This window comes from Cryptomeria japonica, chromosome 9 (assembly GCF_030272615.1).
Source record: "Cryptomeria japonica chromosome 9, Sugi_1.0, whole genome shotgun sequence".
Taxonomy (NCBI): Eukaryota; Viridiplantae; Streptophyta; class Pinopsida; order Cupressales; family Cupressaceae; genus Cryptomeria; species Cryptomeria japonica.
Genome location: NC_081413.1, coordinates 718,592,923 through 718,604,103, shown reverse-complemented (window position 1 = coordinate 718,604,103; position 11,181 = coordinate 718,592,923). Strand labels below are relative to the sequence as shown.

Here is an 11,181-nt window from a genome sequence, read left to right as displayed (position 1 = left end):
TCGAAGACATCATTTGGACACCTTGTCTTGGAGATTTGATTATTGGTATATTCATATTTGCATATTTGTTGTTATCGACAAATAGGTCCAGGTTATACATCGGCAGGTTTATCTTTTCCAGATCAGCATGGCACGCTATGGAGATGATTTATTATTGATGTAAATGCATTAAGCCGAGATGTTGAATCGATTATTGCATAGGGCATTAATTTAATTTAAATAAATTTTATTGTAATATCTTTTAGAGCTGACCTACTAAAATTGGTCCTAGGTTATGATATAAATGTAAGATCTTATTTGTAAGATCGGTTGTGGAATGCGAAAAAGAATTGTGTGAAGGTATATGCGAGATTAAGCAGAGCTATACATGTAGACATCATTTGATGGTGAAGCAATGTTTTTGTGAAAGCAAATCAGAACTACACCAGTACTGAATCCAACATATGAAGATAGTATTTTGAGCAGTACATCCTTATTGGATTTAACCATCCAATTGTAGTCAATGTGACACCTATTTTTTGATTGAGCAGTGAGCTCTAGGCACTTGGTCTTTCTGCATGTGCAGAACCCATTTGTATACACTTACTATCTACAGTAGTATCATCTGATTGTGGGTAATGTTTCTCACCGTTGTTTTTCCCCTTACAGGGTTTCCACGTACAAATATTGGTGTTCAGTGTTGTGGATGACTATCTTTTTGTTTCATGCATTAATCTTTATTGATATTGCAATTATCTGATAAAACTGTCCACCGATATAAAAGACTAGTTCACCAGTATTAGGCAGTAAGTTGGTTAAGTTGTTTTGTTCTGAATTTATTTGACAACTGATTCACCCCCCCCCCTCTCAGTTGTTTCTGGGACCTAACATCCTACACCTTTCATTTAGCTAATGAAGTGTTGTGCAACTTTCAGTTTTTAGTTTGGATCAATTTATCAGGTACCCATTTCAAGGGGTGAGTTTAAAGTGCATTTTAGGTGCAAATGCAGATTTTACAAAGTAGTCTACTTTGAGTGCTTATATCTTTTGCTCCGTTGCTCGTTATTGTGAAATTCAAAGTGCACTGAATTCTATGCATAAATGTGAGTCAGCATGTAAAATTTCAAGTCTTTATGAATCCATTTGCTCAATTTAGCAAGCTCAATCCGTTTGCAGTTTGGGTTGTTTGACAAGTCCCTGTTTCGACAGCTAGTCAGAGCTTCGCTTTGCACATTTGTAAAAGTTGCCCTGGTGAGTGCCATGTCATAATGTTTGCTTTGGGATATTGTTGGTATAAATGAAAAGCTATGTTTCTAGTTTCAAGCTCCTGCCAATCTGTTTGATTGGTTTTCAAAAGGGTTTCTTGAGCCATCTTTTTCAGTGTTCTGTACTTTCATTGCTATATCAGTTAAAGTGGCTATTTTCATGAGCGCACCATTTTCACCCAGTAAGCCTTTTGGTCGAACTAAGAATTCTAAGTTTTGATATATACTTAAAGGTACCTATGCCTCAAATTTGAAGGTCTACAGAGATCATTTGATATTTTTAGGAAAGGCATCATGAGTTGCCTGTGCATTGACTTCATCAGGTCCGCAGTGTCGACAAAGCCAGTTGGTCATCTTTGACCATTAATATTTCTTCACTTGGGATTTGTATTGAGAAATCATTTAGTAGATTTCATGTTTGTATATCAGAGTACACGCCTATTAGTTTGCACACTCCAGAAAGCTGTTTTGACTAGTTTGAAAATTACGTCTTTGCAATTAAATGCGAAAATGTGGCGCAAGTGCCTGAAAGTTGCAAAATTCAGTTTGATGATCTGAAAATGGTGTCGATCGATTCCAAAGGTATTTTTAAGGTTCGTGAGGCATTTCAAAAGTCAGTTGCATGAAAACAAAAAAAAATTTAGTCAGACCCACTTTGGGGCCCAACCCGGCTCATGCTCGTGCATTGATTTTGTTGGCAAGTTGGTTTATTAAGAGATGATTTCATTTCATTATGTGGGAATTAGCTGGCAACTTTGGGGATATGCAATTATCTACATTTTCTTCAATCTACATGGATTGAACTTCTACTTCTGGATATCATTCATCCTTGCGATGTTGATCCTGTTAATCGGCACAAAACTTCAACATGTGATCACAAAACTCGCCTTGGATAATGCAACTACGGATGCAGCTGCAAGGAATAAATTAAAGCCCCATGATGAGCTTTTTTGGTTTGGTAAACCTCAACTTTTTTTGTGTTTCATTCATATCATTTCATTTCAGAATGCTTTTGAAATGGCAGCATTTGTCTAGTCTTTGTTGGAAATCAAGGCACCTACTTGTTTCATGAAGAATAGTGCATTTGTTTTCACACGTTTGATTTCTGGGGTATTAGTTCAATTCTAGTGCAGCTATGGCATCCTTCCCCTTTATGCCATTGTCACATAGATGGGCTCCCACTACAAGAAGGTCTTGATTAGAGAGGAGATAAGAGAATCCCTCCATGGTTGGCGAAAGCGAGTGAAGGAGAAAGCAAAGCGTGAATCCTTACATCCATCTTCAACATCTGCAAAATTAGAAAATGCTTTGAAGTTTGGTAATAGGGATAGAGATGAAAGTGGTATTGAAATCAACTGCATATTCTCTTTCATAAAGCCCCCAGAATGTGATGGAGAGATGTAGAAACCTACCAAGAGAGATATCCATAACTTGCCAAACAGAGAACACGGGGGAGGATTCTATTCATGAGGAAGTTCAGTAAGAAGAAGATTTGGGCTCACATTCTTCTGTATATTCTTGTACTGCAAAAAACAATGCATTTCCATTTGAAGCAAGTGTAATGGATGGTGACGACACTGATGAGGATTCAACAGACAAGCATCTACTTTGCTATGGTTCATCAAACAATGGATTGGCATTTGAATTGGGTATTTTGGATGATGATAACATTGATGAGCAGCATCTTCTCGACCCCTCTGAAATTCGCTAATTTTCTCTAACCTTGAATATGCCAAGCCCCTTCTCTTGCACAATGGCCAAAGGGCAGCGTTGAAACATAGCAAATGGAAATGTGCAGGTGTGATGCTGAAGTCCACAGCCATTGCTGAATTCCTCCTCTTGTGTGGCACTAAAGTTTGTAGATGAGGGTTTCAAAAACTCAAGCAAACACTATTGGTGTAATTTAAACACTTCAACATGCAGTCCCATGCAAATGCTTTAGTCCCACATTGGCTGGGCAGGGGTCATTTTTGATATTTAAAACTAACAACACACCCATTCATAGTGTCAAAGCCTCAAAGGCTTTTGACACAAGGTGTCGGTTGGGTACCAAGGCAGACCCCATGCATTCGGGCACATTTCCCAATGCAACCAAGGAGGCTAAGTGGCGACCAGGTAGACCCCACCCATGCAGGGATAGTTCCCGAGGCAAATTTTGCAAAGAACGGACAGGTTAAAGATCATGCAGGTTCAGAGAAGATCGACGGTGCGTGCGATTTCGTGGAGTGAAGGTGCACGCCAGTTAAGCATCGCGAAATGGTGAAAGATTAATGAGTGAGCAAGCTCCATGAAGATCAACAGTGCGCATGATTTTGCAAGGCAAAGATGCACACCCATTACCCTTCACAAAATGGTGAAAGGTGACGTGGCAGGTCAATCTCGCGGGTCCCGTTGACATGGTGAGTGAGGTGGTGGTGACATGGCAGACAAGTGGTAGTCCAGTGGCAGTCCAGTGGCGGTGATGAGGTGGACAAATGGTGAAAGATGAGGTGTCATCCCAGGTGGCACCCAGTGGACCCCATCAACGAATCACAAGCTGCCACGTGGCAGGGCGTCAGGAGTTAAAAATAGATTGAAAAATCAAAATTAAATATATAGTGCATACTATAATGTAAAATGCAAAAAATTAAATGATGGTCTGTATTCCAAGTTTAATTCGCCTGAGAGGTTATTTTTGCTTGAAATAGCAAGTATTATATATCACCAGAAAGCTCTCAATATGAGGAATGCAGGTGTGGAATTAGTTTCAGTAGATCTGATGTTTTTTGAGAGAAGTTTCCACGCGAAGGAGAAAGGAAAATATTCGGTTAGGGAAAGAAGATAATTGGCAGTGTGTTATGCAAATCTGATCTTTTTCCCTCCTCTTCTTATTCCCATTTCTTCTCAATTGTAAGGGTTCCAGAATTTTGGAGGAAGTGCTCTAGATTTCATGGCTTCTAGTTCTGAATTTCTTGACCCAAGTTTGTAAATTCTATGGATCTTTTCAGGGTATAGAGGTTACATTGCAGTATTGTTGATGGTTTTTCTAGTTGCAGGTCTTACTTGTGTCAGGCATGAGTAAATTCCAAACAATATTGTCTCTAGGCATGTATTTCATTGTTATAAATTGAATCCTCAAGGAGGATGGGATTTGTCAATTTCAAGGAGATTGTGTGATTCTTTGTAGGTATCCTTCAATGAAGGTTTTAAATTCTGTAATCGGTCATGAATAAATGGAATATGTGTCCCAGATCTGATAATTTTGTGATTGAATCAAGTAATGCATTAGTATAAGGTGTTGATGCAGGAATATTGTTTAAGGAAAACAAATTTGTAGCTAGGATACACATTTATAGTTCTGTGTGTGACTCTGTTTCCCAATGAACAAGGCACTGGTCTTTGAAAGATTTGGGGATAGTTTCAGATTTACAAATTTAAAGAAAAATCTATTTCCCTCTATGTTTAGGGGTTTGTGTTCTATTCATTTCAAGCTCTGTTTCATCCATTATTTGTACAAGATCTAGCCAATCTATATGTGTTTTCTAATTTGTTGAACTTGTGGAATGATCTATCTGCTTATTGTTGATGCAGTCATATGTCTATAACTGTTGTATTTAATGCATCAAAAGGGTGTCCCCCCTAGGTCTAGTAGAACCTGAAGTGCAGGAGGATCAATTAGGGTCCTATGTTATGTTGTCCAAGTCTTGATGTGTTCTATAGAGTGAAATTGGCCATTTCATAAAAGGATTGCAGGTGAACTTGGGTTAATCAGTTTTGATGAACAACAAAAATGGCGACTCTACTGGGGAAGGTAAATAGAAATTGCATAATTTCATCCAGTTAGTCAGTCCATTGAGAATGCACAGAGTTGAAAATGTCTTTTATGGTTGAGGGATTTAGTATTATGTTCTAAGGTTGTAATGGTATTGTCTTCTATCAAAGAAAATTTCTTGTGAAGAATTGAAAATATACATTGTTGAGAGTTGTAAGAAGTCCTTGCAGTTGTTTATAAATTCTTCCCAATGTCATGATCGGGTGGTGACTCTAGTCTCTGTACCGGTGCTTGCAGGAAGTTTGTACTCCAATATTTTCACAAGATTAGTAGATAATCTGATGATTCATATTAAGATGCAGATGATTAAATTAGTTGTATGCTCAAACATGGTGATTTCATCATAAAAGCTTGAGAAGAAAAGGTACAGTATAAGGATACACAGATTTGGTGTTGTTTTTCCCAGCGCTATATGTTTGTGGCCTGGAGTGAATTGGTTGCAGCGAGATTGAAGGAGAAAATAGAGAATTAAATTTGTGTTGAATGGCATTCTGTTGTTCAAAAATGTCCTCTATGCAAGAGGTGGCGACTCTGAGGTAAATGACCATGCTAAAAGTAAAAGTTAATCTTCAGATCTACAAGAGTTTACAACTACAATTATCGAGATACAGTCAGATATTTCAATACATTAAACGTATTTTGGGGTATCTGAAAAGAGAAAAATAGTTTCCCTATCTAGTGTTTTCCACTTTGTTGAAAGGGAAGAAGATAAAAAAAATATTTGCATATTCAAAGTGTTGTTAAGTTTCAAAATCTTATATGTTTTCCTATGATATGCAAGTATCCATGAGTTTTATGTCAAAAAGTGAAGAAGATAAATCTGTAGCTTGACATATTTGTAAGTTGTTGAATTTTTGGTGGGGTTGTGTATGAAGTTTGAGAAGTCATAATGTGCAGTCAATTATTTCAGCCCCAATCTTATTCACATATAGCCATGCCTAGTGAAATCTCACAACCATGTATTAAGAAAAGTTCCAGTATGAAGTACTATGCTGCTCTAAATTTCAAAGATATTTTGGGTTATCCAAATTTTATACCCAAAAAAATTAGAAAGTATTTGTCAATATTCAGTGGGAAGAAATTAGAATCAACATGTCAACATTTGAAAAGATTTTTAGATTTGATGGGAGAGTTTGAAATTTGTCAAGACGATGTATGTATGAAGTTATTTGTCCAGTCATTGAAAGAGGATGCAAGGGATTGGTTCTCTTTCTTGCCAGCAAATTGTATTTCCTCGTGGGAAGAATTAATTTCAGACTTCATAGACCAATTCGCTGAAAAGGTGAGTGATTATGATTTGCTGAAAGAATTTACATACATACAAATCAGGGAAGATGAATTGGTACCAACATTTAATATCAGGTTTTCACAAACATTGGCTAAAATTTATAGTAACTATAAGTTTGATGATAAAGTATGTTTGGAAATTTATATGAGTGCTTTTGGCAAGAAGATGGGTTTCTTATTGAGAAACAAAGAACCCAAAACTCTGCATGAAGCTTTTAACATAGCTAAGGACATTGAAAATAACTTAAAATTTAGGATATCAAAGAGATCTGTGTTTGCTGTTGTTTCTTGTCAAAGCACATTCAATGGTGAAATACCATGTGAAGCTGAGCAAAACATTCCTTGTCAAAACATGTCAGGCCTTGCTATACCAAATAGTTTTGCTAATATATGTGATTCAAATTTAAATGAGAGTCAAGAATCTTTGTTGTCAATGCCGGTTGTCTCTTACAATAGTGATGGAATAATCAGTGGCAAATTTTGTGACAATGCTGATACAGGGATAGATATATACAAAGGATATGTACCATTTGATTTATATGTCGGTTATGTTAACTATGTGGCTGAAAATTATCAAGTAAATCTTGCATCCCCTAAGGATAATGATAATGAAAATAATGATGGTGATGACCATCGATCTTTACATGCTGCTGATGTATTTGATGTTAAAGTACCAAATACTGAGGGATCACCAAATGTTGTTGATTATGCAAGTGAGGATGTGCAATATGATGTAAATTAGATTTTGATTAAGTCTGATAAAACTGAAAATGAAATTGTGGATGATGTTGATAGTGTTTATGCAAGTATACCCAATGATGAATGTGTTTCAAAATGGAGTGGTGCTACTGATTACGAGGACACTGAGTTCAAATTTCAGCACCTTGAAGGTATACAAATGAACAATGAAGATCAATTTCAGAATGAGAATGATCTTGGCACAAGTTTTTCATCTTCTTATGATCATCAAATGAATACCAGTTATGTAGCTGAGGATACTGATGAGAATTCTTATTATTCATCTTGTGAAGATGATATAAGAGGAGACCAAGTTATATATCTCAGTCATGAATCTAAAAATGAAAGTATTTTTGAAGATAAAAATATATGTGATGGTGGGGATAATGTTTTATTTTCAGATTTAAATGAACCCATATTTGAATGTTTTCAAATTTTGACATACCATGAAGAGGATGTGAATGTTTATAGTATGCTTGAACTGGATATGGAGTTCTTTACTTTTGGTATAAATGTTCATGGTGCTGACCTCATTGATGAAAATGCTAAAGTTTCCCCTTGTGTTGAACAAGTTTGTTATGCTGATAAAGTTCCAAACAACAGTAACATGTGTTGTAAAAATTTACTTCATAATGAAGATAAGAGGCATGGGTTGTGTGATGATTACTTCAGACCACAAATGGAAGTTTTTCAGGTGGATGTAAGTCTAAGTGAGAAAGACTTAGCTGAGGATTTGCTTCAGCCAGAGGTATGCATTCTTTTCCATGAATGGGATATTGAGGATGCAAATGTATTGAGTTTGATAAACAAGGATAATATAAAGTGTGATCAACATTGTGAAGTATCACATCTGGATCAAAATATTTATGTTCCTTGTTTGTATCAGTTGGTTGTTAATGTCCCTTATTCTATGAATGTAAATGATAACAAGGTGAGTGCTGATGAGAACTACAATATTGAGAATGAATGTTTTATTTTTGAAATTCAGCATGATGATGCCCTTGCAAATGATAGAGTTGATTGGGATAGTGAAATGTATGGCAGCTTGTAGGAAGGCCTCTATAGTGATTTGTCTCATGATTTTACTTTTGTTGAAGTAGTGTGTGATTATAAAGTTCAAAATTAGGCAAAAGGTGTGCACACCAGCTTTTACAATAATGAGATGAAAGAGGTTGATTATAAGGATTATGCTCAGTTGTTGTTATGAGGTGCCTTTGTTTGGATCATGATATCAAGTGATGAGAATCAGATTTTTGACAGAGGTAAATGCTAAAATTGTTTGGAGCAGTTTATAATTAGTTATAAGTATGTTTGTATATTTTGTACAGTTGCTTTTCTTTCAGTTGTGTGGTTTTCAATAAAGTGCCTTGTTGTTTGGGTAGAATAAGGAGCCCTTTGTTTTTGAGAAGAGGAGTGTTTTCCATTTTTGGGTGGATTGGTCTACCATAGATTCTGAATTCTTGTGTTGATCTTGCAAACAAAACATCCCCTATCAGAGCCACTATTGGGACTCATTAAATTTGAGTGAATTTGAGAGGCCCATTTAAAAATTTTGCTCTACATTTCCAAATGATCATAAAATGAGTCAGTTTGAATGGCCTAGTTAGAGAGAGGGTAAAATGGAGCCAATTGATTTTCAAAGGGTAAGGCTTGGGAAATGTGACCTACACCTTTAATTTAGCTAATGAAGTGTTGTGCAACTTTCAGTTTTCAGTTTGGATCAATTTATCAGGTATCCATTTCAAGGGGTGAGCCGAAAGTGCATTTTAGGTGCAAATGCAAATTTTACCAAGTAGCCTACTTTGAGTGCTTATATCTTTTGCCCCGTTGCTCATCATGGTGAAATTAAAAGTGCACTGAATTCTATACATAAATCTGAGTCAGCATGCAAAATTTCAAGTCTTTATGAATCCATTTACAGAGTTTAGCAAGCTCAATCCATTTGCAGTTTGTGTTGTTTGACAAGTCCCTGTTTCGACAACTAGTCAGAGCTTCGCTTTGCATGTTTGTAAAACTTGCCCCGGTGACTGTAATGTCAGAATGTTTATTCTAGGCTATTGCTGGTATAAATGACAAGCTATGTTTCCATTTTCAAGCTCCTGCCAATCCGTTTGATCGGTTTTCAAAATGGTTTCTTGAGCCATCTTTTTTAGTGTTTCATACTTTCATTGCTATATCAGTTAAAGTGGCTATTTTCATGAGCACACCATTTGCACCCAGTCAGCCTTTTGGTTGAAGTAAGAATTCTAAGTTTTGATATGTACTTCAAGGTACCCATGCCTCAGATTTGAAGGTCTACGAAGATTGTTTGATATTTTTAAGAAAGGCATCATGAGTTGCATGCGCATTGACTTCATCAGGTCCGCAGTGTCGACAAAGCCAGTTGGTCATCTTTGACCATTAATATTTCTTCACTCGGGATTTGTCTTGAGAAAGAATTTGGTAGAGTTCATGTTTGTATATCAGAGTACACGCCTATCAGTTTGCAAGCTCCAGAAAGGTGTTTTGACCAGTTTGAAAATTACGTCTTTGCGATTAAATGCGAAAATGTGGCACAAGCGCCTGAAAGTTGCAAAACTCAGTTTGATGATCCGAAAATGGCGTTGATCGATTCCAAAGGTATGTTTATGGTTTGTGAGGCATTTCAAAAGTCATTTGCATGAAAACAATTTTTTTTTAGTCAGACCCACTTTGGGGCCCAACCTGGTTCATGCTCGTGCATTGATTTTGTTGGCAAATTGATTTAATAAGAGATGATTTTGTTTCATTATGTGGGCATTATCTGGCCACTTTGGGGATATGCAATTATCTGTATTTTCTTCATTCTACATGGATTTAACTTCTACTTCTGGATATCATTCATCCTTGCGATGTTGATCCTGTTCGTTGGCACAAAACTTCAACATGCGATCGCAAAAATCGCCTTGGATAATGCAGCTATGGATGCAGCTGCAGGGAATCAATTAAAGCCCCATGATGAGCTTTTCTGGTTTGGTAAACCTCAACTTTTTTTGTGATTTATTTAGTTCATTTCATTTCAGAATGCTTTTGAAATGGTAGCATTTGTTTGGTCTTGGTGGAAAATCAAGGCACCTACTTGTTTCATGAAGAATAGTGCATTTGTTTTCACACGTCTGATTTCTGGGGTATTAGTTCAATTCTAGTGTAGCTATGGCATCCTTCCCCTTTATGCCATTGTCACACAGATGGGCTCCTGCTACAAGAAGGCCTTGATTAGAGAGGAGATGAGAGAATCCCTCCATGCTTGGTGAAAGCGAGTGAAGGAGAAAGCAAAGCATGAATCCTTACATCCATCTTCATCATCTGCAAAATTAGAAAATGCTTTGAAGTCTGGTAATAGGGACATAGATGAAAGTGGTATTGAAATCAACTGCATATTCTCTTTCACAGAGCCCACAGAATGTGACGGAGAGATGTAGAAGCCTACTAAGAGAGATATCCATAACTTGCCAAACAGAGAACATGAGGGAGGATTCTATTCATGAGGAAGTTCAGCAAGAAGAAGATTTGGGCTCACATTCTTTTGTATATTCTTGTACTGCAGAAAACAATGCATTGCCATTTGAAGCAATTGTAATGGATGGTGACGACACTGATGAGGATTCAACAGACAAGCATCTACTTTGCTCTGGTTCATCAAACAATGGATTGGTATTTGAATTGGGTGTTTTGGATGATGATAACATTGATGAGCAACATCTTCTCAACCCCTCTGAAATTCTGTAAGTTTCTCTAACCTTAAATATGCCAAGCCCCTTCTCCTGCGCAATGGCCAAAGGGCAGCATTGAAACATAGCAAATGACAATGTGCAGGTGTGATGCCGTAGTCCACGGCCATTGCTAAAGTCCTCCTCCCGTGTGGCGTTAAATTCTTTAGATGAGGGTTTTAAAAACTCAAGCAAACACTATTGGTGCCATTGAAACACTTCAACATGCAATCCCAGGCTGATGCTTTAGTCCCACATTAGCTGAGCGGGGGTCATTTTTTATATTTAAAACTAACAACACACCCATTCATAGTGTCAAAGCCTCAAAGGATTTTGACACAAGGTGCCGGTTGGGTGCCACGGCAGACCCCAC

General features: G+C 37.1%; 2 pseudogenes; both read left to right on the top strand.

Annotated features, from left to right (window-relative positions):
- The first annotated feature begins 1,961 nt into the window (after positions 1 to 1,961).
- Positions 1,962 to 2,648, top strand: LOC131035283 (MLO-like protein 4; annotated as a pseudogene).
- A 7,185-nt stretch (positions 2,649 to 9,833) lies between these two features.
- On the top strand, positions 9,834 to 10,520 carry LOC131035282 (MLO-like protein 4; annotated as a pseudogene).
- Positions 10,521 to 11,181: the final 661 nt, after the last annotated feature.